General features: G+C 37.8%; 1 protein-coding gene and 1 pseudogene across 4 annotated transcripts in view; one reads left to right on the top strand and one right to left on the bottom strand.

The window, feature by feature from the left end:
- The window catches only part of CRB1 (crumbs cell polarity complex component 1), a 275,719-nt gene that overhangs the window by 184,034 nt on the left and 63,883 nt on the right, over positions 1–27,802 (bottom strand). The gene's annotated exons all lie outside the window — the stretch shown is intronic.
- LOC137763223 (5S ribosomal RNA) lies at positions 17,222–17,337 on the top strand (annotated as a pseudogene).

Genomic DNA, 27,802 nt, shown 5'->3' with positions numbered 1-27,802 from the left:
TGTACACATTTCCTATTGCACATACACACTGAAGATTTCTCCTCTAGCATGTACTGGTGGAATTACTAGGTCTTAGAGCATATTTATGGTCAATTTGTAAAATAATGTCAAACTGCTTTCCAGAATGCTTGTGCCAATTGATACTTCCTTTAATAATATGCAAGAGTTGCCCTCATGTGGTCCCACAGTCCCATCTAGTTGGCTTTGTAAAACTTACTAATTTTTACCCAACTGGAAGCAAAATGGTATTTTTTGTGACCTTAACTTGCATTTCCCTGAGTACTAGTGAGATCGACCGTATTTTCTTATATTTTTAGCCATCCATGGTTCCTCTTCTGTGAAACAACTCTTCACGTCTTTGACCCATTTTGTTATTGGGTTGATTATCATTTTCTTATTAATTTATAGAAGTGCTTTACATAGTAATTTTTTGTTGACTATATACACTGCAAATTTCTTCTAGTTTGTTGATTGTTTTTTTCACATTCATTGTGGTATTTTTGATAATTACAGTTTTTAATTTAACATAGTTGAATCTAATCCCTAATTTGCTTCATAATTAGAACTTCTGTGTCTTTAACAAATGTATTCCTACACTGAGGTAAGAAAATGTTCTTTTGCTTTTTTTAAAAAGCTTAAAAATTTTGCTTTCATGTTAAATTATTTAATTTATTTGAAACTGTCTTTTGTGTAGGAATAAGACAGAAACCAAATCTAAATTTTCTATATGAATAAATAATTGGGCAACATCATTTAAATACAGTTTATTCTATTCCCAGTGATTGGCAAGACCACTTCTGTCATGTACCATTTTCCATCTCCATATGGGTCTTTCTGAGCCTCTGCTTTATTTATTCACCCCTGAGCCAATTTCACACTTTCTCAGTTGTAGTATTATAAGTCTTGCTATATTATCTGGTAGGACATATTCCTACCGCCTCATTATTCTTCCTCAGGGGTGTTTTAGCTAGTCTTAGGCCTTTTGTTATTCCACTACATTTTAGAATCAACTCGTTAAGTTCATCCAAAACACTCAATCAGGAAAATTATTAGACTCACGTTGCATTTATAGATCATTTTGTGGAGAAACCCAACTAATATTTTAAGCTTCCTGTCTCCCGAAGCATTTAATCTCCTTATCCCTCTTTTTTCACCCTCAGGAATTGCCTAGTATCCTTCTTTGCAGAGGAAAGAGAACCTGTGAGAGACCTTCCTCAACTTCTCAGCACCAACTGTACGAAGTTATCTACATCCATGTCCGTGTACTCTCCTTTCCTTCCTGTTACCAGTTTACCAGCTTTCCTCTCCTTGTCCAAGGAGAAAACACTACAGTGCTCAGAATCAGGTTAAAGAACCTGAGTCTTGCCTCTCTGTCTACAACTTCTCTCTATAAGCATGAAGCATGTTCAAATCTTTGTTAAAAATAAAACACAAGCAAAGAAGTAAAGTCCATAGGATAGCCCTCTTTTCTACCCATTTCCCTGTTGCTACTGCAGCATCTGTCTTCCCCTCCTAACAGCCAAGCCTCTCGAAACACTTGTCCATGCTGACCGTTGACTCTTACTCAGCTTCTACTTAGTACCCAGTCAGCTGTCATCTGATTACTGCTTCACCACCCCAAGAACCTACCCAAGCCAAGGTCACTGGTAAAACTCGTGGAGTCATTTTCTGACTTGAAATCTTGTTATTCAAATTCTCTGGTCTCTCCCTCTTGCAAGTTACCCTCTCAAGTATTTCATAATTCCACACTTTTCTGACTTCTCTCTTATCCCCTTTAAGCTCTGCAGGCTCTTTTGTGGATTCTTTTTTTCTCAACCTGTCACTTAAAATGAGTATTCCTCAGGGGCCCTCTTCTCTTCTCCCTGTAAACTGTCCCCCTAGGCAATCTTTAACCATCACGTCTTCACTTGCTACCTATAGGTTGATGTCTCTCAAATCTGAATTTCCAGGGCACCTCTCTTTCCTCCGCTTGAGGCTTATGAGTCTAACTCCCTATTTGACAGCTCCATTCTAACTCAACTTACAAGCATGAGACTCCTCTAGTCATCACCTACCCCTGCACTCCCCACCCAACACTTCTCCTCCTGCCATATTCCAGAGCTCAGCTAGAAAGTTGATGGAAGCGCTGGCCACACAACTGACCAAAACAGAATCCTGACTGTCATCCCTGACTCTTTCCTCTCTGTTATTCAACACACTCAGTGATTCATCAGATCTTGTAGACTCTAATTCATACCTACGTAACAGCACACCTGGTATTCTCTTGGTCTGGAAAGGGATAGTTAGGATCAGGTGATCAACATTAAGGAAATCATACCGTTTGAATATCAGGACTGTTAGACAAGGTCCAAACAGAGGACAGAGGACAGAGCTGAGATCATGGAAAGTAATCAGTGAGGTTTCATGTGCCCAAGTGTTCACAGTAGAGAATCAAGCCACGGGATTCAGTGACCCAATCATGGAGAAACTCGATGTTACAGGATTAGAAAATCCAAATACTGAGGCTACCAGGTCAGACAGAACCAAATTCATCTATTAGGAATGGAGAGCAAAGAAGGGAAGTCAATCAAGGAAGAGACTTGGTTACTGGGAGAAATAGGTCCTTGAACCCTGCGTTTCAAGCTCAGATAAGTGGGGTCTCAAAATTAAACCACTTTGCTGTGTTCCCGAGGTCTATCACTCTCCTCTTACCTGGAGACTTCAGAATCTGTGGCAAGGCAGTTTTGACAGAATAAAATATAAAAGAAATTCAGTGATTTCATTGGATAATAAAAGCAGAAATTAAAATTTACTGGTTAATACGTGCCAGGCATTGTTTGGCACTGTCCTAAATCATTTACTCTTATGTCAGTTAAACTTCATAAAAACAATAAACAATTTAATGTAAGTATCATTATTAGTCTCATTTTACAGATGAGGAAACTGAGGCTTGGAAAGGTAATTTTCTCAAGCTAAACATCTGGTAAATGGTGGAGACAAGCTTTAGCCCCAGCAGCCTGGCTGAAAACCCTCTGCTCTTACCTTCTATGAAAAGTGTTTCTTGTTACTACACCTAAGAACACCTTCTATGAAAAGTGTTTCTTGTTACTACATCCAAGAAGATGAAGCAATTCGTATTTTATAGCAGCGGTCCCCAACTTTTTTGGCACCAGGGACCGGTTTCATGGAAGACAATTTTTCCACGGACCGGGGTGGGGGGGGATGGTTCAGGCGGTAATGCGAGTGATGGGGAGTGATGGGGAGCGGTGGGGAGCGGCAGATGAAGCTTCGCTTGCTGGCCCACTGATCACCTCCCGCTGTGTGGCCCGGTACTGGTCTGTGGCCCAGGGGCTGGGGACCCGTTTTATAACTTAGGCAGTTCTGGGACTCAGATTCCCCAGTCGGGTGTTCATACTCTTAAAGCCCCATTCTTCCATGCATTAATGAAGGACTATATCTTATCTTGCCTGAGGAGAAAACCAAAAATCTCAAAAGAGTTCAAATGCCATCTTCCTTAGAGCCAGCGGCAGAGACAAAAGAAACCCCTTTCCAGCTATGCAATGCCTTGCTTCACAGTAAGGCTGGCTTTGCTTTATGAAGACACAGTATTTACTAGGAGCATCCTAGGCACATCTGGTCTCAAGCAGAACTAAGATTAGATCTCAGACATGTGTTGCACTTAAAAGAAAATCTAATTCACAACCTTGTTCTATCCAACAGGTATTTCCATGAACAAGTCTTAATCATGGAGGTGGAAGAAGGGAGGGTGACTAAAACAAAGCTGCTGAAATACATAGCAGCTATTACATGGAGCACTGCCACAGATACGGAGGCTTGGAATTGGGCCATTAGCAGTAAAATACAACCGACAGCACTTAACATGACGAGGCACAAACTCACAGAGACTGTAAAGCCCTTGAGTGTCTGGTCCCATGATTCGGCTCAAAGATTCTGCATCCTACGACATTCTATCCTATAGCAAGATACTCCCCTCTGCCCCCTGTGACCCCAGGTTCAGCTGCTCTCACCTTCTGGCTATCCCAGGTTGCTCTCAGTCTTCCCTACTCTCTGTCTGACCCTTGCTCTTGCCTGCCTCATGGGACTTAACACATTTCCTTGGCTTCCAACTTCAGTCCTGTGGGAGTCAGACATTCAGAACCCGGATGACACCACCCAGTGCCACCCTCACTCAGGTCTTGGACTGGCTGGAGGCCAGGGGGCAGCCGAACAGCATCTTCAGACACTGAAAAAAGGACTGGAATCAAGACTCCTACATCCTGCCAATAGGTTGAAAGAAGTTTGTGGTTTTGTAAGAATTCGGAGTGTATCACTCATACCATTTAGGGAAAAGTTACTCTCCCCGCCCAAACAGTCAAGTAAAACAGTCTTAGGTCTTGATCTCACACAGACTTCCCAGGAGAAGACAGATAGGACAGGAAAGACTGGTATGTAATAAAACATGTATGTATATATAATATTATGCATTATACATATATATGTAATCTAAAACTTAAATAAATAAAGACAAGTTGTCTGGGAATGTGCTCTAGTTAGCACTAGGCATGCTAACCAAAAACTCTGGGAACAGAAAAGACCAATATAAATAGATATGAACTCTCTGACTAATTCTGCTTTTACTATAGAAAGATAATAGCATGAACTAATATCCAACAATGTCATGAATTTTTGATGACTGAATTGATACAAAAGTCAATTGAATGGAATTTTATCATGTAATTTGAGGCTATTCTGAATGTGAGATATTTGCAATAATCAAGAGCATTAATTTGAAAAGATAGATAACCAAATAATATTGGAAAATTAAGGAAATATTGAGATATTAAATTCCCTAATGTAATTACAAGCTAGAATAAACTACTTAGAAATGTCTTCTGTTTGTTAGCCCACAGTGATAAGGAAAGTAAAACTCAATCATTAGAATGGAAGAAAAAGACATATATGTCTACTCTCTTACGTATTTCAACTTTTTCATTATTAATATCCCCATTCAAATGGAGTTTTTAAAGAGTATATTGTTCAAGAAATGTATTATCTTACATGGGTATTTAAATATTACTGATTAAGGTTTAAGATATCGTCATTCTGGTTCTTGAAATTATTGCTTTTACTTAGGACCTATTAAATGTGAACTTACAGAAGTTGCCAATTTTGAATTGCCTGTGAGACCGGCATATATATAAAAAAAGAGATGATTAATGCTTATAGTGTATTTTAGTTTCATCCCTTATTTTGAAAAGTATTTATTTTAAAGAAGGATTCTTTCTTCATCAGAGTCCATTACAATTAAAAATGTACTTACATTTACTGCCAGGGAGCCAGGCACAAGAAACACAGTTTCCTGTGATAGCATGTCATTTTAACAGATAATTTTACTTTGATAAATGGATAATTAACTTCTACTTTTAGCAAGTGTCAAATGTACATAAACTTAAAATCCCCCCCATTATAAATACTCAGAAATACTGAATCCAATCAAACCAAAGTTATTTAAATGTGTAAGTGAAGCAAAGGGGGATCAATCAGGTGACACAAAGGCAGGAGGAGCTGCAAACCAGCAGGAAGATTATGTACATCGACACTGTGTCTGTCCTGGTGGATGACAGGAGGGAGCGAGGAGGAGGGAAGGTGGATCCTGCACATCAGGAGCTTGGTTTTTAATGTCCAAGGAAAGCAGCTGGGGATTTGGAACCAAGGTGTTCTGTGAAAAGAAGGCCTAGCAAATAGTATTCCCCACTGTCGGTTTGTGGTTTTCGGGAGCAACACTGAAGCTAAGGATGTCGGGGTCCTTGCACACTTGCTCTCCAAGAAATCAAACCCCAGGACTGTGCATCTGTCCCAGTTACAGTAGCCATATGATCTTCAGTCCCCTTCCCCCAAATACACACACACACACACACACACACACACACACACACACACACACACACACAAGAAAGGGAGCAAAAACAACTGGTTCTAAGCCAGCGGTACACTTGGCCACTTGGCAAAAGCAAATAAAAGAGTATTCAGAGGGAAGTTCCCATAACTCAGGTCACAAAATGTTCTCATAAAATAAATAAAACTGAATAAAAAATTTTTTAAAAACCTCTCAAAAGAGTCTCACACACACAAAAAATCATGAGTTAGTAAAAAAAAGCAATGAGTTTACAGAAGCAATAAACAGGAGACTAAATTTCCAACTCTTGAGATAACAGACCAACATATATAACTTTTATATAACTCGATAAAAATAACTATACATGTATGTATATATACATACATATTTGTATTTTTTGTCTTTGCATTTGTACATGTATTTTATACATACACATATACAGTTGTATATAATATATATTATACATCTTAAAAGAAATTGAAATTGTAATACAAAAAAAATCATATATTGAGTTAAAAAATTGGTACTTTTTAAAAGGCAAATAGATCTCTTGGGCAGGAAAATGTAGCCACTAACATTTAAATCAATAAATTAAACAGAGCTGAAAAGAAAAAGAGAAAATATGTTAGTGAAGTTAGCAGGTTCCAAGGACAGAAGAAAAAGCTCCAGTATTCATTTAAAAGGGGTGCAGAGAGAGAACAGAGAATGCGAGACAGTATTTAAAGTGATAAAAGTCTCAGATTTCCTCAAAACCCACAGGAGGTGTAAAATTCAGATTCAAGAAGCCCAAAAAGTCTTGAGCATGACAAATAAAATAAAAATTTAAAGAAAATGCCCAAGCAAGGAACATCATAATATACCGAAGATGAAGAGAATGGATTAAGTAACCACAAAAAGAAAAAAGAAGCTCCAAAGGAACCAAAATCAGGGTGAGAGCAAAACTCTCCACAGAAAAAACTGTGACCTGAAGACAGAGACATGATAGCATCAAAGATAAAATACCATTCAAGACTTAAGGAGAAAATAATGACATTTCAGAAGGATGTTTCCCACTTATTGGCCCAACTACAGAAGGAAAAAGAAAACTGAAATCAGGTGGAAGAGGTAATATGTCAAAAGCTTCGATAAGCAAAGAAATTGTTAATACATAAATACTAACTGGATTAAAAATAATAACAAAATAGTAAATTGATGGGTGTAGACGAAGGAGATGCAAGGAAAATACACAGTAACATACAATACGTTAGCATTGTGGTCAGAGGTAAAGAAAATAAGATGCTCATATTATTCAATAGGAGTGCAGGGATATTTATTAACTTTAGACTTAAAAAAATCAGATAGTGTCTTTTAAATTGTAAGGACAACACTAAAAGAATAGAAACAAAATAATATTGTCAAATCAGAAGGTGGGGGTGGGGAAGGAATAAAAAAAACTGCATCAACCCAAAATAGTGCATAAAAGGAGGGGAAGGAAAATGAGACTGAAAAAACATGGTAAACAGAAAGCACAAAATAGGATGACATAAACAAACCCAAATGTATTAATAATCACAGTACATATAAATGAACTCAAATCATCAGTTAGATGATAGAAAGTTTCAAATTAAATATGAAATCGAAATTTAACTGTAGTTTCTGTGCAAGAAATTAACCTAAAAACATGATGATACAGAAAGGTTGAAATGAAAGAATAGAAAAGTTATCTCAGAAAATTATGAACCAAAATAAAATTGGTGTACCTAAATTAATACCAGATTTTGTATAAAAAGCATTATTAGGAATAAAAAAGAATAATTATAAATAAAATAATTCACCAGAAAGATATAATTATGAACCAGTAGGCACACAAAACAAAGCTTAAAAAGATGAAAAATAGATGGAATGACAAAGATAATTGTCCACATCCTTTTGCCAACCATGTGAAAGATTTTTAGCTCAGTAATTTCAGAAGCTGATAGGTAAAGCATACCAAACTTTCTAATAATTAATATGATATGGTATCAGTACAGGGGTAGATAACAGAAGAGTGGAACTTAAGAGAGAGCCTTCATTTAGAACCATGTGTATATGCAGAGGTATAATGACAAGTCAGTGGGAAAATAATGGACCATTCAATAAGTTATATCAGGAAAAGGATTTTAGTTGCCAACCACAGAGTCTTCTCTGACTACTTTAAGCAGAAAAGAATTTTATTAAAGAATATTGGGTAGCCTGGGGCCTCTCTTGAAAGTCAGAGGTCTTGGCTCTGAAGTGTGCAGCCATCCCACAAGGAATGCTTTAAGAGAAACTCCATTGTCTCTGCATCTTGGTGACTTTCAGTATTGGATGCCAGAATTCTGCCCACATGTGTTTGAAGAAAAAACAAACAGCTCCATCATCATCACATCATGCTTCCCTGAATATGTTATACCAATTCCATTGAGCCGAGCTGCCATTTCATCTGTTCACTTCCAAATCAAAGTTTCATGCATATATTATGTCTGACTGGCAGAGTCTAGATTTCGTGCCTTGTGTTCTAGCCACCAAGCTAGAAATTGACTCTTATCTTGAGAGGAGATAACTTATAAAGTGGGAAATTGCCTACATACAAAAAGGGTTTTCAAATATTGTTGTTCAGCAAAACTCATGTAATAATATGCACGCCTACTGGCCATCAACATGCACCACTGTTCCATGCCTAAACTTCAAAAAATAAAATAAAAAACAATATACTCCCGCCTAACAGAATGAAGTTATTCCTCCTATAAAAGAAAACACCAGAACGCTCTCTCCTCCTATTTCCGTCATTCACAGCATCCTCCAATTCCAGGATCTATGAGTGCAGTGGTTATCCATTGTTGCGTAACAGATCACCTCCAAAACAACAAACATATTTTAATTTACAGTTTCTTTGTGTCAGGACTCTAGGCAAAGCTTAGCTGGAAACCTCTGACTCAAGGTCTTTCATTAGGCTGGGGCTGCAGTCTCATCTGAACGCTTAATGAAGGGAGGATACATTTCCAAACTCACTTGTGTGGTTTTGGCAGAGTTTAGTTCCTTGCATGCTATTGGATTGAGGGCCTCGGTTCCTCACTGGCTTTTATCCTGGGGCCTCAGTTCTCTGCCATGTGATCCCCTCCACAGGAGAGCTCACAATATGACAGCTGGCTTCTCTGAGAGCAAGCAGGCAAGAGAAAGGGAGAAAGCACCCAAGGTAGAAGCCACAGATCTTTGTAATCTAATCTCAAAAGTGACATCCCATTGTTTTTGTGTTGTTTTGTTCCTTAGAAGACAGGTTCAGTCCCTTCAAGAAGAAGGGGTTTCACAAGGATGAATATTGCCGGGGGATCACTGTGGGCCACCTTAGTGTTGCCTACCATACTGGTTGATGGCCATTTCTCTCCTCATCTAGTGAAAATTCTATCCTGACCTTTTGTAACCCATGACCTAAACTATATTAACCGTAAACAACATTCCCGATATAAAATAGAATAGAAATGGGGAAAGAAGGATACAACTTTGTATAGAATAGCATGATGGTGACTATGTTGCTAGAGACTGTGTTACTTTGATAGATATGGTGGGTAGGAGGAACAAAACCCAAGTACAGAATAATTGTCCATTTCAGTGGGAGTAAATCACTGCCACCTCCACCTCAGAAGTGGTAAAATATAATCAACCTGCCATCAGTACCTCACTAGCTACCTATTCACCCAGGGGGAATCTGCTGACAGTCTTGTCTTTGTTCCTCTGTATGACATATCTTTTTTTCCTCTGGCTACCTTTAAGATTTTCTCTTTATCACTTATTTTGAGCAAAGAGATTATGTTGTGCCTCTGTACAGTTTTCCTTATGTTTCTTATGCTTGGGAATTTGGAGTTTGTTGGGTGGGTTTTTTTTGGTTTTTTTGGGGGGTGGTTGTTGTTCGATCTGTAGGTTTATAGTTTTCATCCACTAGAAAAGTTTGGCCCATGGAGAACTTTGGCCATTATTTCTTCAAGTATTTTTTTTCCTCATCCCCTTCTGCAGGGACTCAAATTATACATATATTAGACCTCTTGAAGTTGTAGAACAGCTCACTGATGCTCTGTTTTGGTGTGTTTTTCTGTTTGTTTTGTTTTCTTTCTTTTTAAATGCTCTTTCTCTCTGTTTAATTTTGGACAGTTTCTATTGCTGTGTCACTAATCTTTCCTTCAATGTCTAATTTGCCACTAATCCCATCCAGGGTACTGTTCATCTCATACATTGTGGTTTTAATCTCTTTAAGTTTGACTTAAATCTTTTCTCATACTGTCCACATTTCTCCTTAACTTTTTGAACATCTGGAATACAGTGGTAACTGTTTTAATGTCCTTATCTGCTAATTCCAACATCTGTGTCCATTTATGATCAGTTTCGATTGATTTTTCTCTTCATTTGGGTCTTACTTTCCTGTTTCTTTGCATGCCTCTTTTATTTGTGAACTTTACCCCTGTTAGGTGCTGGTTATTTTTGTCCTCCTATATATATTCTTGAACTTTGTTCTGTGATGCAGTTATTTGGAAGTAGTTTAATCCTTTCAGGTTTGCTTTTAAGATTTGTTGAGTAGGACAAGAGTAGGCCGAGTCCAGAGCTAATTATACCACTACTGAGGCAGGTTCCTCTGTTTACCCAATGTCCCGTCAATCATGAGGTTATCTAGTCTGGCAGGTGGGACAGGTACTCTTCTCAGTCCTCTGTGAGTGCTGGGTGCTATTATCTTCGATCATTTCAGGTCATATTCTTTTCTGGGTCTTGGGTAGTTTCCTCATATGCATGAGCTGATCAGAACTCAGCCGAATATGCAAGAGGAAGCCTCTGCATGCCTCTGGTCCTCTGTCTCTGGGCAGCAATCTCCTCTCAGGAACTTTATACTGAGAATTCTTTCTGGCAGGGTCTCCTCAAACATTCAGCTTTGCCCCTCAGTTCAGTGATTTGCTGGGCTCAGCTTAGGTCCCCTCACCCAATGCTGTTTCCTGGAAACTCTCTCAAGGTCGTAAGCTCAAGAAATTTTAGGGCTCATCTTGTTTGTTTCTCATTACTTGGAGATGACTGTTCCTTATTACCTGATAGCCATGTCTTAAAAACCATCATTTCATATATATTGTCAAGTTTTTAATTGCTTCAGACAAGAGGGTAATTCCGGTCCCTGTTACTCCATCTTGCTCCGAAGTGGAAGTGCCCTTCAGAATATGACCTTTAATTATTTTTTTAATTTTTAAAAACTTTTATTTATTTATTTATTTATTTATTTATACTGATGTAACATTGGTTTATAACAGTATATAAATTTCATGTGAACAACAATATTTTGACTTCTGTATACACCACAGTTTGCTCATCAGCAAAAGTTTAGTTTCCATCCATCACCATACAGTTGACCCCCTTTACCCATTTTGCTCTCCCTTTATCCCCCTTCCTCTCTGGTAACCACTATTCTTTTCTCTGTATCTATGTGTTTTATTTATTTATTTATTCCTCATATGCGTGAAATCATATGGTATTTGTCTTTCTCCATCTAACTTATTTCACTTAGCGTAATACCATCAGGGTCCATCCACATTGTCACAAATGGCAAGATTGTATTTCTCTTTATGGTTGAGTAATATTCCATCGTGTGTATATACACCACGTCTTCTTTACCCATTCATCCATCACTAGGCACTTGGGTTGTTTCCATATCTTGGCTATTGAAAATAATACTGTGGTGAACATAGGGGTGCATATACCTTTTTGAATTAGTGCTTTTGTATTCTTCAAGTAAATACCCAGAAGTGGAATAGCTAGCTCATATGGTCATATATCTGATAAGGGGTTAATATCCAAAAATATACAAAGAACTCATCCAATTCAACATCAGAAGAACAAACCACCCAATTAAAAAATAAGCAGAGGACCTAAAAAGACACTTTTCCAAAGAAGACATAGAGTGGCCAACAGACACGTGAAAAAATGCTCAATATCACTAATCATCAGGGAAATGCAAATCGAAACCACAGTGAGATACCACCTCACTCCCATTACAATGGCTATTATCAAAAGGGTAAGAAATAACAAGTGCTGGAGAGCATGTGGAGAAAAGGGACCCCTACTGCACTGTTGGTGAGAATGTAAACTGGTGCAGCCACTATGAAGAACAGTATGGAGATTCCTCAAAAAATTAAGAGTAGAATACAACCTTTAAATGCAACATAATCTTTAAATGTAACGAATTTCTATTTTTTTGCACTTGGTTTTTTTTACTGAAGTTTAACTGACTTAGAATTTTATATTAGTTTCAGTTGTACAACGTAGTGATTCAATATTTTCATACATTATGAGATGATTACCATAATAAACCTAGTCACCATCCATCACCATACAATGTTATTACAATATTATTGACTATATTCCCTCTGCTGTACATTACATGCCCATGGCTTATTTATTTTATAACTGGAAGTTTGTACCTCTTAATCCCCTTCTTTTATTTGTTTTTACCCAAGTTTGTATAACTAAGAAGGAAGGCAATTCCTGGTGGATCATTTGATTAGTTATATTTCTTTCTCCTTCACGAGTAGAGTGAAAATTAGAATTTTCAGACAAGACTTAGATAAATTGAGCATGAGGGAATTTTTCCTTATTACTGCCTCCAGCATCTTTCTTTATCATCTGTCTTTCTCACAATGAGAAGTCAGTATCCCCGTGCTGCACTGGGGTCAGTCAGGGTCCCCACTATAGGGGTCACGATAACCAGTTTCTTATGCTTACAATCTTTTCCAAGCTCTCCACAGGTGATCTACTTTAGGTCTTGTTGTTTCAAGTCTCTAAGTTAAGAAACTGAAAGCAAATCTATGTTGATGGATTGATGAATTAACATGGAATTGTCTTTTCATAAATGAACCTTCTGGAGAGTCTGAACTAACAAAAGCAACAAACAATGAGGAGAAATGTCAGGTATTGAAGCAGGAGATTTGGAGAAGATACCAGGTTGGTTACAGTAGGTTAAAGTTACTCTACTGTTCAAAGGGCTAGGACCAACTTTATTATATCTTCCCAACTAAGGGTTTACCAAATTCAGCCTCTTTATCATCAAGTTCTACCTTCCTTTCTTTCTTTTTTTAATAGGTCTTTATTGGAGTATAACTGCTTCACAATACTGTGTTAGTTTCTGTTGCACAACAAAGCGGATCAGCCATATGCATACACACGTCCCCATATCCCCTCCCTCTTGAGCCTCCCTCCCATCCTCCCTATCCCACCTCTCTAGGTCATCGCAAAGCACCAAGCCGATTTCCCTATGCTATGCTGCTGCTTCCCACCAGCCAACTATTTTACATTCTGTAGTGTATATATGTCGATGCTACTCTCACTATGCCCAGCTTCGCCCTCCCACCCCATGTCATCAAGTCCATTTTCTATGTCTGCCTCTTGATTCCTGCCCTGCAACTAGGTACATCAGTACCATTTATTTATTTATTTATTTATTTATTTATTTAGATTCCATCTATATGTGTTAGCATATGGTGTTTGTTTTTCTCTTTCTGACTTACTTCACTCTGTATGACAGACTCTAGGTCCATCCATCTCACTACAAATAACTCAAGTTCGTTTCCTTTTATGGCTGAGTAGTATTCCATTGTATATATGTGCCACATCTTCTTTATCCGTTCATCTGTCGATGGACATTTCTTTCTTAATTAACTCCTATTTATTCAGTCTATATTCCAGAAATTCATTTTACCTGTCCTGTGGCCTCTGAATATATGATACAATGTGAATTTTTGGAATTTCAAAAGCATATAAATATTATACAATAAATGAATCTATCAACCTAAGTTTAATTTGAGAATTCTCTGATCTTTATGAACTTTCATTCATAAATGTCCAATACTCGATGAAGTAGAAATTAACAGAATTCAAAACAGTTTTCCTTTCACCCGTGAACCAGAGACAAAATGACTCAGATAGTTAAATAATCAAATCAAATATTCATTATCTCTGATGACCATAAGGCTTTCCTTTAAATTACAGATATAAACAAAATTTTTATAAAATTATAATGCAAAAAATGAGACCTGTGTCAGTGATTTCTTTATAAAATCACGGGGCTGGGTGGTGCATTAAGAGGGCATCCACGGCACCCAGGGGTCCTTGGGTACTAAGAACCTGTGATCACACTGAAGATTAATTGTAAAAAAACACTGTGACTTTACTGTGCTGGCTAAGAAGTCCTAGACACACACACAGGCCAGGAAAACTTTATAAAAAATAGATTCTTTTCTAATTCAGAGAATAAATAAAATTAAATTAGTAATTCCTTAAAAGTAAGATTTATTGAGACAGCTTTAATTCTATGTAGGTGATTCTCTTCACTATTTAATCAGCATGTGTGTTTCCCTGGCAGGCTCGTCCTCTGGTGAAAATGGGAAGAGGTTGCCTCCTGAGTCAGCATCACCTCTCAAAACTTCTGGACTATGATCTCTCAAAAACCCTTGTTCCCATCACTTTGGCCTCAGCAGGGAGGCAAATGCGAGTCACAATATACTGTTCATAGCTCAGTTCCACCATTATTACCATTATTCACAATTCCACTCCCCAAGGCTAGAAAGGTAATAAAATCTTACAGAAAGTTTGGAGGGACAGAGAGGCTTTAAAATGCGGTAATACAGAGGAGTTAAAATTGAGACTCTGACATTCTCATTCCTCGCCCTTTGAACACCCCACGGAGAGGAACGTTTCACTGGCTATTTTCCTCCGGAGGCTGTGGCCTCTGCCAAGTTGACCAAGCTCTCCCCCCTCCTCCATTTCTTTCCAAATTCTCTCTTTTTACTCTCTGACCCCCAAATCCATGGTCACTTATCATTCGAAGTAGTTTAGCCATCATTTCCTTGCACAATCTTCTTAGAAGCCGTGGCCTTGGAGCACATGGAGCCTCGCCTTTCCACTCCCTCCAACCAATTATCCCAACTACCATCCAGGTCACTTCCCAGCCAGAGGGACTTCAGTGTTGATCAGAATCATCCTTCACAGGTTAACGACCATCTCACCCTTCAGTAGCCTTCACTCCTGACCTATTTCTGCCACTTACACTCAAGACCACAACTTGTCATACTCCCTCACTCCTGCTACACTGAATTGTTACATGACATGATAATTATTGACCTGCAACACAAACTGCTTTCAAGGACAGAGTAGGTTTAAATTTTACTAGAAGTGAAAGGATTGTGACAGAGCATAGGGTGAACATCTGATTTCAGCAATGATCATTTTTAAAAAACCATCAAGGAAGAAAAGATATGTCAACCAAGCAGTAGATTTCCTTGTTCTCTTTTTAAAACAATTATAGTATTATAATGAACACTTGATTTATCCATTTTTGAAAGACAAATGCAATGATTGTAAGATTTTTATGTGCTTACTATGTGTCTGTGTAAAGCAGGCCTGAAGATTCGACCTTTAGTCTTGCAGCAGCAAATGAAGAATAGTTGCATCTAAATCAGATGCAAGATAAGTGAGAATCCCATGTCCCAGGATACGCACTTGTAATCATCGTTAAGGCTGTCTATGAGTAACTGGGAACTAATGGAATGGAGCTGTCCTGGAGCACGGGGGCTACTCACGTCAACCTGGGGAGATGTGACCCACAGAGGGTACAGGCACAGGGCTCATTATAAAAGGTGAAAGGACCTCAGAGCCGATGGCTACCCTGGGCTGAAGCTGTGTCTAGTCAACTTTGCCCCTTGTGATGCCACACACCCAGTGTGCAGGATGGCCAGGACATTGAGAGCTGTCCCTAGGAAATATAGGACTACTGCCATGTTGTTTTGTGTGCCATGATGCTTGTCCTGCAAACTTTCTTAAAGATAACCAAAACTGGTGCTTGATGAAGCCTATGGCGAATTTTGAGTTTGACTGTCAATCTGAAGTTAAGACCTCAGCTCCTGGTAGAGCAGAGTGGATGTCGCGCATACATGAATTTATTCAATCCTCACAATACTACAATGCAGTTGGACATAATCACCATTTCCATTTTGCAGGAATGGAAAACGCAGAGTTTAAGTAAAATGGTTCAAGGTCACTCACCTTACAATTGAAATGAACTATTTCTCATTTCTTACATATTTTTGAAACTGATTTCTAATAAGTATATATTTTTAGCATCTTAAAACCAGCAAATATTTACTTAATATTTTTGTCCCTATATAGCTCCTTCTGTTAGCAGAAGCTCTGTGACTTAAAATTTAAGCCCACAATTGTTGGAATACCTATACTATTTTGAAATAAAATTTATTTTAGTACAAATACTATTCTATGGTGATTAAAAATTTTGCCTATTTTTTACATCACATATTGTGTGTTGTACATGATATACAATTTGACATCCCGCATGGGTTTTTTATCACTTACAATTTTTTGAGAGGCAAAAGTTAACTTCTGAATAAGTGTTGGCATTCTTTCCCTCTTTCCTTATTCACTAGAGGAAATTTGGCTTTGTTTGTTCATCTTCCCTACCCCTCCCCTAACCTCTATGAAACATTTTATCCTCGCCAGCTTTGTTCCTGGGTTTTTGTGATGCAAAATTGATATAATGGAAAAGGAGAGAAATGGAACTTGAAAATCTAAGACAGGGAATTTTTATGAGAGTAGAGATTTGTGTCCAAGGGGCAAGAAAGGGGGGCCTATGAGGACTTCAAGAGAAAGGAGCTTTGGGGAGGCTGAGAGACTGGACTTTGGGAAGTAGTCAGAGATATTGAGAACATAAAAATGGAGAAAGTATTTTTCGAAGTTTTTCTGTGTATTATATTCTGTATTTATTTTTTTCTTAAGAGACCCCAGAAAACATTTGAATTATTTTAATTTCATTTTGGTTACTGGATTTTGTTTGTCTTTGAGAGTTATCTCTAGATACCAGAGCATAAAGCAACACAATTTATGTTTCAAACATTTTCTTAGTACAAATGTGCTTGATTGATTTCATTAAAGTTATTCCTAATTTCCCACTATATGCAAATGTTATGGCTACCTTGGCATGTTAATCTTTGCCCTAATTTTCAATTATTATTTTTCTAGAAGAGTTTCTAGGTCATTAGGTATGAACATTCTTATTTAAGGCTTTTGATACACAATGTGAAAATATTTTATACAACTTCTCTCAGATACTTGTGTGCCCTGTTCCTGTCATGGAAAATAGTCCATAGTGTGGGCTCAATGGTAGTTATTGAATTAGCAAGTGAGGATTCGACTCTTTATCTGTACTTGAGTTTCTCCCTTAAACTTTGGAGGGGCGTCTCTAACTGTCTGATGGACATCTTCACCTGAATGTCCCAATTATATTTCAAAATAGACAGGTTTAAAGTGTAAGTATGCGACTATGTCCATACCACCCTGAACGCGGGATCTCGTCTGATCTCAGAAGATAAGCAGGGTTGGGCCTGGTTAGTACTTGGATGGGAGCGGTCTGGGAATACCTGGTACTGTAGGCATTAAAAAAAAAAAAAAGTGTATGCACCCTACTTTCTTCCTTGCCTTTATGATTTCAGATGATGACGTCATAGCATTATTTAAGGTGGGCAAGCTGGAGGCCTGGAAGTCATCCTTCACGATACTCCCTTTCCCTCTCTCATTTCTCATCAAACATGAAGCTGATTTCCCCCCGAAATATTTTAAGTCCACCCTTGTTTCTTCCTCCTTACTATAACCACACCGTTCAGGTCCCCATCATTTCATTCGAGGTCTCTGACCTACAGCCTTGCCCTCCAGAACCTGCTCATTGTGGCCATGTCAGTGTTCCTGTTTCAAGTCCCTCAGGGGCTTCCCATGTCCTTCACTGGCACTTCCCAAACGTGTGCCCAGAGTAGGTTACAGGGGTGCCGGAGCCGCAGGCCACCAAGTGGTCACCCTTGCTGTCAACAGTCCTGACTACGCGGTAAGCGCGGTACGCATACATTATCCTTTCTCTTTGGACCACGGTGTGAAAACACCTGGGCACCTGTGACTATCTGATCACTGCCCACTGCGGCACTTACAGCCTCTTCTCGTGTGCACCCTGCCCACAGCCCCTCATCTCACGTCACTTCCCCGTTCCCTTTTTCTATTAATAGGTCCCAAATGCACTGTGCCCTTGACTGCTTCTCGCCTTTTTCTTACCCCGTTACTCCCCTACTCTCCCGACTTCTTCCCTCATGCCAGTTTTCACCACACTTTAAGAATCAATCATTTACCAACTCCTACTTTGTTAAACTATGGATTAGTGTCTCAAAGTCTAATCTGTAAAAGACATGCATCACAGTCATGTGGGGTTTGTTTTTAAGGAAAAGAAAAAACCTGATTGCTGGGTCCCACCAGGAATAATTGAATCATAACATCTGGATTTAGAACCCATAAAAAAAAACCCATCGTTTAAATGACCCCCCATGTGTTTATTTTACACTTTAAATTGTGTAAACCATTGCTGTACACACAATCTCACTGACCAATTTAGTTTACAAAATATGGTTACTTATATTCCATAAAATAGCAAAAGAAAATAGAGTTACCTAAGAAAATGTTGCCTTCATAAAATATGAATTCATCAGCTTTGATCAATTAACAGTGAAATATTTCCCAGGAAAAGGACATAATAAAAACTATCCTTCATCTAAAAAATAAACAATTATATTGATGGTAGGCACACAACTGACCCTAAGAATTAATGAGATATATCTTTGTGACAATCTTCACTCTAAACAATTCCAGTGTTCATGATTACCTATTGAGGGGGAAAAAAAGCCTTAGAGAAATGTGCTTAATAGCATACATGGTCAGTATGATATTTAGATTTTTTGGAAGTCAGTTTATTCCCAAAGTTCATGGCTCTTTGAAATTCACCAGTCTCACAACAAATTCCCTTTGAGAATATACAGTATGTTGGTATTTGAAATTATACTTGTAGCACATGCACTGGTGATGAATACATGATACGTAGTCTTTAATACCTTTATTTCTTATGGTTTAAGCAATAGGTCATTATTCACAGGTGGAACCTATTCACAGGCTGGCTTGATGATGTTCCCACTGCATCTCTCTCCTTTGATTATATTTTCTGATTTCTCATTGCCCATTATATTTGCATTAATGTTTTTCTTCATCAAGCCCAAAGTCTGGAGGCAGACTCTGATGCCGTTTCTACCCAAAGGCTATATAATTCAGGGGACCAAAAGTTTTAAATTGTCCAGTGTACCAAAATTTAGAAGGTCTCATAAATAGTGCAATCAGTATTTCCAAATTCTGACTGTGCAATTTGGCATTCAAATCTATTTTTACTCAAATAAACTCTTAAAATTTTAATATGGCTCAGTTTATCTTTTAATAATAGATTCTTAAAATAGTGAGTTTGATGCAATTCTCAGGCATTGATACTTAAAATGTAAAGCTTTGCATTTTATTTCTCTTCTCTTTCCTTACCCAGCCTCTCATAGAGGTGTGTGACATTGTGATATAATAAGAAATATTTTTTTTAAAGTTTTCATCCATGGTTCCTGGCACATAGCTCTTCAAATTCTTGTAATTTCTTAAGAGCCCTGGGAGCATCATTTTTATATTATTTGGTCTTTGTCCTTGGTTCCTGAAATATCGATAGTTCCAGTGATTAAAGGCAAAAGCAGCGCCTTGTTACTCATAACAGCCCTTTCAAGCACACCAGTGTTTATGTTAACGAGGTGATTTTGGGAAACCCTAGATAAACACCTGATGGGACCTAGTTGCCAGGGTAACCAACCAAGGGATTAGAGGGTTGGAACTTTCGGCCCCATCCTCTGACCTCTGGGGAGGAGACACGGGCAGGAAGTTGAGGTAATCACCTGTGATCAATGATTTGATCATCATGCCTACATAATGAAGCATCCATAAAAACACCCAACTGTGGGGATTTGGAGACCTTCTGGGTTGATGAACCCATGGAGGGGCTGGGAGGGTGGCTCGCCTGGAGAGGGCGTGGAAGCTCCGAGTCCATCCCTCCTGCCTCCCACACCTTGCCCTGGGCATCTCTTCCATCTGGCTGTTCCAGAGTTGTATCTTTTTATAATAAACCAGTAATCTAGTAAGTAAACTGTTGTTTTCGCACTGAGTTCTGTTAGCCACTCCAGCAAATTATCAAACTTGAGGAAGTGGTTGTGGGAACCTCTGATTTATAGCCAGCCAGTCAGAAGCACAGGTGACAACCTAGACTTGCAATTGGTGTCTGAAGTGGGGGAGATGGGAGTGGGACTGAACCCTTAACCTGTGGGGTCTGAGCTAGCCCCAGGTAGACAGCGTCAGAATTTAGTTGAAATGTAGGACACCCAGTTGGTTTGCACAGAGAATTGGAGAATTGCTTGGTGAGGGCAAAACTACCCCACAGCTGGTGACCAGGGTGTTGACTGTGTTGGGTGCGAGAAGACTGGTGAGTAGAGGGAGAAACAGTTTTTCCTTTCAAGTTTCTAAGGATATCAGTAAATGAAATGAGGATGGAGATAACTAGGAATTTATAATATACAAACCGGATATGCTATTGCCTAAATTCTGAGTTGAACTTAACCTCAAAATATAATTAATTTTATTAGGGTTAATGACTTCAGAGCAAGCTTGATTATATTTCCTTTCAGAAAAAATTTCTTCATATCACAAGATTAGTTTGAGTTTTTGGACTAAATTTTCTCAATCTACATTGGAAAAGAATGCCTAGATACATGCACAGATCTCTGACAAAACTTTAAAGTGTGATTATTCTCTTAGACAACAATGTGTGAACAGCCTTTACACATCTGTCCACCCCACTATAGTGTAGATTTGCCTGGAGAACAATGGTATTTTCTATAGTCAATACCTTGCTCATATTAACTACTTAATAAATATTTGTTGAAATGTTTGTCAATGTCAGTAAATTTTTAATATTCATCCTTAATGTTTATTTAAACAAATTTGTATAGAAATTGCCCTCTGGAAGTTGGAAACAAGGGAAAAGTAAAGTAGACCATACTATTTGTTTCAAATATTTTCTGCCTTAATATATCCCTCATTCAATGACATCAGGCTTAGCAACATGACCTGCTTTGATGAATTAAATATGAGCCAGACTGACATAGGTCACATACACACTGAAGCCATGACATGGTTCTACCAACGCTCTTTCCCTCTGCTGTGAAAACACCAGTTCTAAAAAGGGATTACCTCTTCAACCTGTGTCTCCAGATGAAGATACATGAAGTAGAGTTACAGTCAACCTGCCCACAACATGTGGTGGGAACAAAATATAAACCTTTGTTGTTGTAAACTGCTAAGATGTTGAGTTTGATTGTTGCAGCATAATCTAATGAAAGCTGCGTCATACAGGGTGAATTACAAAAACACTCGATCTATATTTCTGTTTTTGTGCCAGTACCATACTGTTTGGATTACAGTAGCTTTGTACTATAGCCTGAAGTCAGGGAGCCTCATTCCTCCAGCTCTGTTTTTCTTTCTCAAGATTGCCTTGGTTATTCAGGGTCTTTTGTGTTTCCATACAAATTGTAAACTTTTTTGTTCTAATTCTGTGAAAAATGATACGGAACAGGATAGAAAGTCCAGAGATAAACCCATGCACCAATGGTCACCTAATCTATGACAAAGGAGGCAAGAATATACAATGGGGAAAAGACAGTCTCTTCAATAAGTGGTGCTGGGAAAACTGGACAGCTACATGTAAAAGAATGAAATTAGAGCAGTCTCTAACACCATACACAAAAACAAACTCAAAATGGATTAAAGACCTAAATATAAGATGGGATACTATAAAACTCTTAGAGGAAAACATCAGCAGAACAATTTCTGACATAAATTGCAGCAATATCTTTTTTGATCCACCTCCGAGAGTAATGAAAATAAAAACTAAAATAAACAAATGGAGCCTGATTAAACTTAAATGCTTTTGCACAGCAAAGGAAACCATCAACAAAATGAAAAGAAAACCCACAGAATGGGAGTAAATATTTGCAAACAAAGCAACTGATACGGGATTAATCTCCAAAATATACAAACAGTTCATACAGCTCAATATCAAAAAAAAAAACCAAACAACCCAATCAAAACATGGGCAGAAGTTCTAGACATTGCTCAAAGAAGACATACAGATGGCCAAGAGGTACATTAAAAGATGCTCAACAACACTAATTATTAGAGAAATGCAAATCAAAACTACAATGAGGTATCACCTCACACTGGTCAGAATGGCCATTATCAAAAAATCTACAAACAATAAATGCTGGATAGAGTGTGGAGAAAAGGGAACCCTCCTACACTGTTGGTGGGAATGTAAATTGGTACAGCCACTGTGGAGAACAGTATGGAGATTTCTTAAAAAACTAATAAAAATAGAACTACCATATGATCCAGCAATCCCATTCCTGGGCAAATATCTGGAGGAAACCATAATTCGAAAGGATACATGCATCCCAATGTTCATTGCAACACTATTTACAATATCCAGGTCAAGGAAGCAAGCTAAATGTCCACTGATGGAGGAATGGATAAAGGAGATGTGGTGCGTATATACAGTGGAATATTACTCAGCCATAAAAAAGAACGAAATGATGTCATTTGCAGCTACATGACTGGACCTAGAGATTGTCATACTGAGTGAAGTAAGTCAAACAGAGAAAGACAAATATTATATGATATCACTGTTATATGGAATCTAAAAAATGGTACAAATGAACCAATTTATAAAACAGAAACTGAGTCACAGATATAGAAAACAAACTTATGGTTACCAAAGGGGAAAAGGAGGGGGGGATAAATTGCGAGATTGGGATTGACATATACACACTACTATACATAAAATAGATAACTAATAAGAACCTACTGTATAGCATAGGGAACTCTTATTCAATACTCTGTAATGACCTATATGGAAATAGAATCTGAAAAAGAGTGGATGTATATATGTGTACGGTATAACTGACTCACTTTGCTGTATAGCAGAAACTAACACAACATTGTAAATCAACTATACTCCAATAAAAAAATTAATTTAAAAAAACCACTCTTTACTTATCCAAGCCTATGATTCCATTACTTAGAATAATCATGGAATCAAAAAATGTGGATCTCACAGGAACCTGGTAATTATATAATCTACCCCCCTCATTCTACAAGTGAGAAATTAGCATAAAAGATGCATTCATGGATATGCAATTAACTAATGATGGGCCAGGGCCCAAATCTGAATGTCCTGACTCTACTTATTTAAAAATTAATGCTGAATATAAATATTTGTTCTTCATATTAAAAGGATCACTAAAATTATAGACAGATATGAAATCAAAATAATGAATTCCCTGTATGAAAAAGTTATTGCTGCTAACTCACAACTGATTTTTCCAGTAGTGATGCTTGATTTGCTAAGAGCTATTTCCATTCTCTCTCCTTGTGTTCAATGCGACAAATTTGAGACCAGCAGATCAGACTGACCAGTACTCATTGTATACACTCGGTCTCTGTGCCAAGCAAACAGAACCACACTGAGATTGAACAATAAACCCAGCCTCATTAGCACTCTGCTCTCACTAATTTGCCTAAAGTGGACTTATTTTAAGGATCAAAGAATTTTGGATTCAGAGAAAAGAATCATTCATTTGGGAATTATCAGCACAATTATGTGAAGAACCAAAAAGACCACAGAAAGTTTAATCTAGGTTACATAGGAGCAAGTTTTGTCTCTGCAGATATTAGTCACAGGAGTGGAATAGCAGTTGAAACTGTAAACATTTTTAATTTGGAAAAGTTTTAAAGGTGAAATGGATACTCAGTTATCTAGGACTAATTTTTTTCAAAACAAAAAAAACCACCCTGATTTGTAGTGTTTGTCAATTTCTGTGATGCAATTACTTCCACCGTTGCTCATTGACGCCACCAGCAGTTTAATAACTGGCTTGCAAAATTCCTGAATGTTTAACAAGTCTTGTCTTTTGTGAGCTGGTATGAGGCTTAGAACCTGACAGGCCTAGGATTAAATCTCAGTTGTATCACCTTGTAGCTGTGTTTTAGGTATATCACGTAAGCTACCATGGTCTCAGGTGTCTTAATTGGCTTAATAATAGCTACTCTGTAGGACTCCAGATATGGATAACAAAACCCCTGAGACCTCTCCTACTTTGCTCTTTTTTTGCTTAATCCAATCCAGCAACGTTGGACACCTGGCAATACCTCAGACACTCTGGGCACACTCCTCCCTCAGGACTAGTTGCCCCTATTTTCTTTGCCAAAATGGTATTCACCCAGGTAACCTCATGGCTCAGCTGCTCTCTGTCTCTCATCCTTTGCTTTTCTCCAGAGCACTTATTGCCAGCTTATAATTACATATTGTACTTATTTGGTTTTTGAGACTTATTTGGTCTCACCCCATTAAAATATAAACTTCACAATAGCAACGATTGTGGTCTCTTTGTTTACTGCTGTATCCTCTGAGCAGTAGCAAGCATGTAGACTTAATAAATACTTGTTGAATAAAGGAGTCAATGAAGAAATGAGTGAGTAAACAGTAAACTTTAAAATATTTATTAATTATCCTATCTCGAGGCTGGGGACAACTAATCTTACCTTGATTTCCCTCTACAACCAATAAACTTTCTGTTCCAGCCAAAACATTTTGGCTCTGAATAGTCATGCTCATACCTACTGCCATGCCTTTTCTTGTTTTTTGGTCCCATACTGTTATTATTCTAAGTACACTGGCTTGAGTTTTCCTTGTAATAGAACTTTTCCGAGAACAAAAAGAAGGCTAGGGAATATATGACAACTTACCTAACACATTGCTGGAAAACTTTGGAGGAGTCACTGCTTTTTATTAAATTGGGAAGGAAACCCTAGAAGACTGATAAAGGGTGTTAACAATATCAACAACCTAGTTCTAGATGACTAAGTACATTCCTTCCTCCAATTTCACTGTTATGGCAAAATCATAAGAAGAAAATAAAGAATGACATTATATTAATAAATACAACAAATAATACATTTACAACAAAGTAATTTATAATCATTGTTTTGAATTGATAATGAAAGACAGTAATCTTTTGGTGCCCCAAGTAACAAACACAGTCTGTGAAAGAAAAGTAGGTTAAAGTATTGAACATTCATGTAGGGGAAGAGTGCTAAGCTATTTGTCCCAAGAAAACGTGAAAACACATTTATGCCCAATTCTGGTGCCACTCTCTATATTAACCAGACTCTAATGTCATGAGGAAAATCTATGTGGGAGGAAATTTCTGAGCCCTCAATTCAAAACCAAAGGTTTAATGTGTGGAAGGTGGGGATAGTGTAAAGAATGAGGAAAAATAAGAGAAGAATATAGACATATTACACTGAGCACTTATCAAGTTTAAAAAATCCTTTTATAATTCAATTTGCATGTAAAGTTAATTTTGCCCAATAAAAGTGGTATTAATCAAGCAGTTTCATCATAAATCAGAGTTTTATTTATAATAGATATAATGGGTTGAACTGTGTCTCCCAAGAAGATATGTTGAAGTCCTAACCCCTGGTACCTGTGCCTTGTTTACTTTATTTGTAAATAGGGTCTTTGTAAGTGTAATCAAGTTCAGATGTGGTTATTAGGACGGGTCCTAACCCAATATGACTGATGTCTTTATAAAAAGAAGAGAAGAGCTATAGACAGATGAAGGGAGAACACCGCATAATTATATAGGCAGAGCTTGGAGTGATGCAGCTGCAAGGCAAGGAATGCCAGGGATTGAAGACCACCACCAGATGCTGGGAATTAGCAAGGAAGGATTTTAGAGGGAGCAGGGCCCTGCTGACACCTTGATTTCAGACTTCTAGCCCCCAGAACTATGAGAGAATGAATTTCTGTTTAAGCTACACAGTTTATGGCACTTGGTTACAGCTGCCTTAGGAAACTAATACCATAGCCCCAAATTGGAAGCAACCAAGATGACCTCCAATAGTTGAATAAACAAACTGTGGTACATCTATACAATGGAATATTATCCAGTGATAAAAAGAAATGAGCTATCACGTCACAAAACGTCATGGAGAACCCTTAAATGAATTTTGCTACTTGAAAGAAGCTAGTCTGAAAAGGCTACATATTTTATCATTCCAATTATATGCCATCCCGTAAAAGACAAAACCATAGAGACAATAAAATGATCGGTGATTGCCCAGGGGTTGGGGACAGGAAAGGAGGGTGAAAAAAGGTAAATCACAGGGGACTTTTAGGGTAGTAAAACTATTTTGTATACTATTGTAATGGAGCATTTGTCAAAACCTATAGAACCTTAGAGCACAAAGAGTGAATTTTATTGTATGCAAAGATCCCAGGAAAGAATGTTGATTGTGACACACAAAAAATGTATAAAACAATCACACAGAAGGGGGTGGGGGAAAAGGTGCTGTCCTAAGGAAACAAGCAAAGTGTTAAGACTAAAGACAAAAGGAAATGCACATAAGTAGTGTACTCAAATTGATAAGGGTATTTCTACAGGATTATGGGTTAAGAATTTGACACTCCTATATACTTTACATACTTTTAAAATTATATTTACTGAATTTAAACAATTAAGTAAATAAATGGCAGATGGCAGGTTTCTCACTGTTAGAGTGGGAATTTACAGACAAGGAGGGGGAGGAAGCTAGAATGATCCATGTGGTAATGAAGTTAGAGGCATCAACATAAACTCATGTTTAGCTTAATATATATACCAATGTACATATAGATATATGTAAGGAAATGTGTATATACACACATATATTTCTGTGCTCTATCAGCTGAGATGGCCTAAAAGAAATGATACCCCAGTGGCACCAAGCACACCTTACATTCAGATAATTGGTTTCTATTGCCATTCTCTAGTGAAAAGGAACCAGGGCTCACGGGAGCAATGGCTTATGGTAGGACTGGGGCAGGAAATACACAAGACAAGTCTGGAACATCTTGTAGAGCCAGAAAGTCAGGAAGTAAAGCACCTCACGTTGATAGGGAGTAGGATAAAAGAGAACAGGAACCAAGTGAAGGAACTCCCAGTGGCCAAAGCTAGAACAACTTGAGAAACAAAACAGTAAAGTAGTATTAGACAGTAAGTATTAGACAGTAAAGTAGTAGTAGTATTAGTAGTATAACCCAGAGTACAAAATAAATATCCATGACTCCATAGTGACATAAACACTCGAATAAATTAATAAACGATGGAGAAAAGCCAAATCTCCCATATGGAAGAATCCCAGGTAATTTATGTAGATGCTCTGCTCTCCCAGAGGGGAGCATAATTCTCCTCTCCTTAGGTGTGGGCAGTGCATAGTGACTTCCTTCCTAAGAAGAAAGTACAGAAAGGGAAAAAAGAAGTTTACAGTGGAGAATCCTGACAAATACCATGTCCCGAGTGATCAAGGTCAACATCAGAAGTCATAAGTCAAAAAAAAAAAAAAAAAAAAGGAGAGAGAAGTCATAAATCATGTTGATTGCACAGATCCTTGATGTGATATCTTGAGAATGACATTTTACCTCTGTGGTCTTCCTCCCAATAACCCATAACTCCAGTCTTACCATGAGAAAAGCATCCCACAAATACCACTATTGGAGGAGCCTATAAAATACCTAAACAGTACTCCTCAGAATTGTCAAGGTCATCAAAAACCACACCAGAGGAACTGCCACAGCCAAGAAGAACCTAAGGGTACTTGACAACCAAATATAACATGATATTCTGAACAGAATTCCAGAATATGAAAAAAAATATCGGGTAAAAAATCTAAGGAAATCTGAATAAACTATTGACTTTAGTTAATAATAATGTATCAATATTGGTTCATTAATTGTAACAAATCTACCATACTGATGTAAGATGTTAAGAATAGGGGAAACTGAGTATGAGATATAGGCGGCCCTCCTGTACCATCCTCTCAATTTTTCTGTAAACCTAAAATTATTCTAAAATAATA

This window comes from Eschrichtius robustus, chromosome 3 (genome assembly GCF_028021215.1).
Source record: "Eschrichtius robustus isolate mEscRob2 chromosome 3, mEscRob2.pri, whole genome shotgun sequence".
NCBI lineage: Eukaryota > Metazoa > Chordata > Mammalia > Artiodactyla > Eschrichtiidae > Eschrichtius > Eschrichtius robustus.
This window is presented reverse-complemented; position numbering and strand designations above follow the sequence as displayed.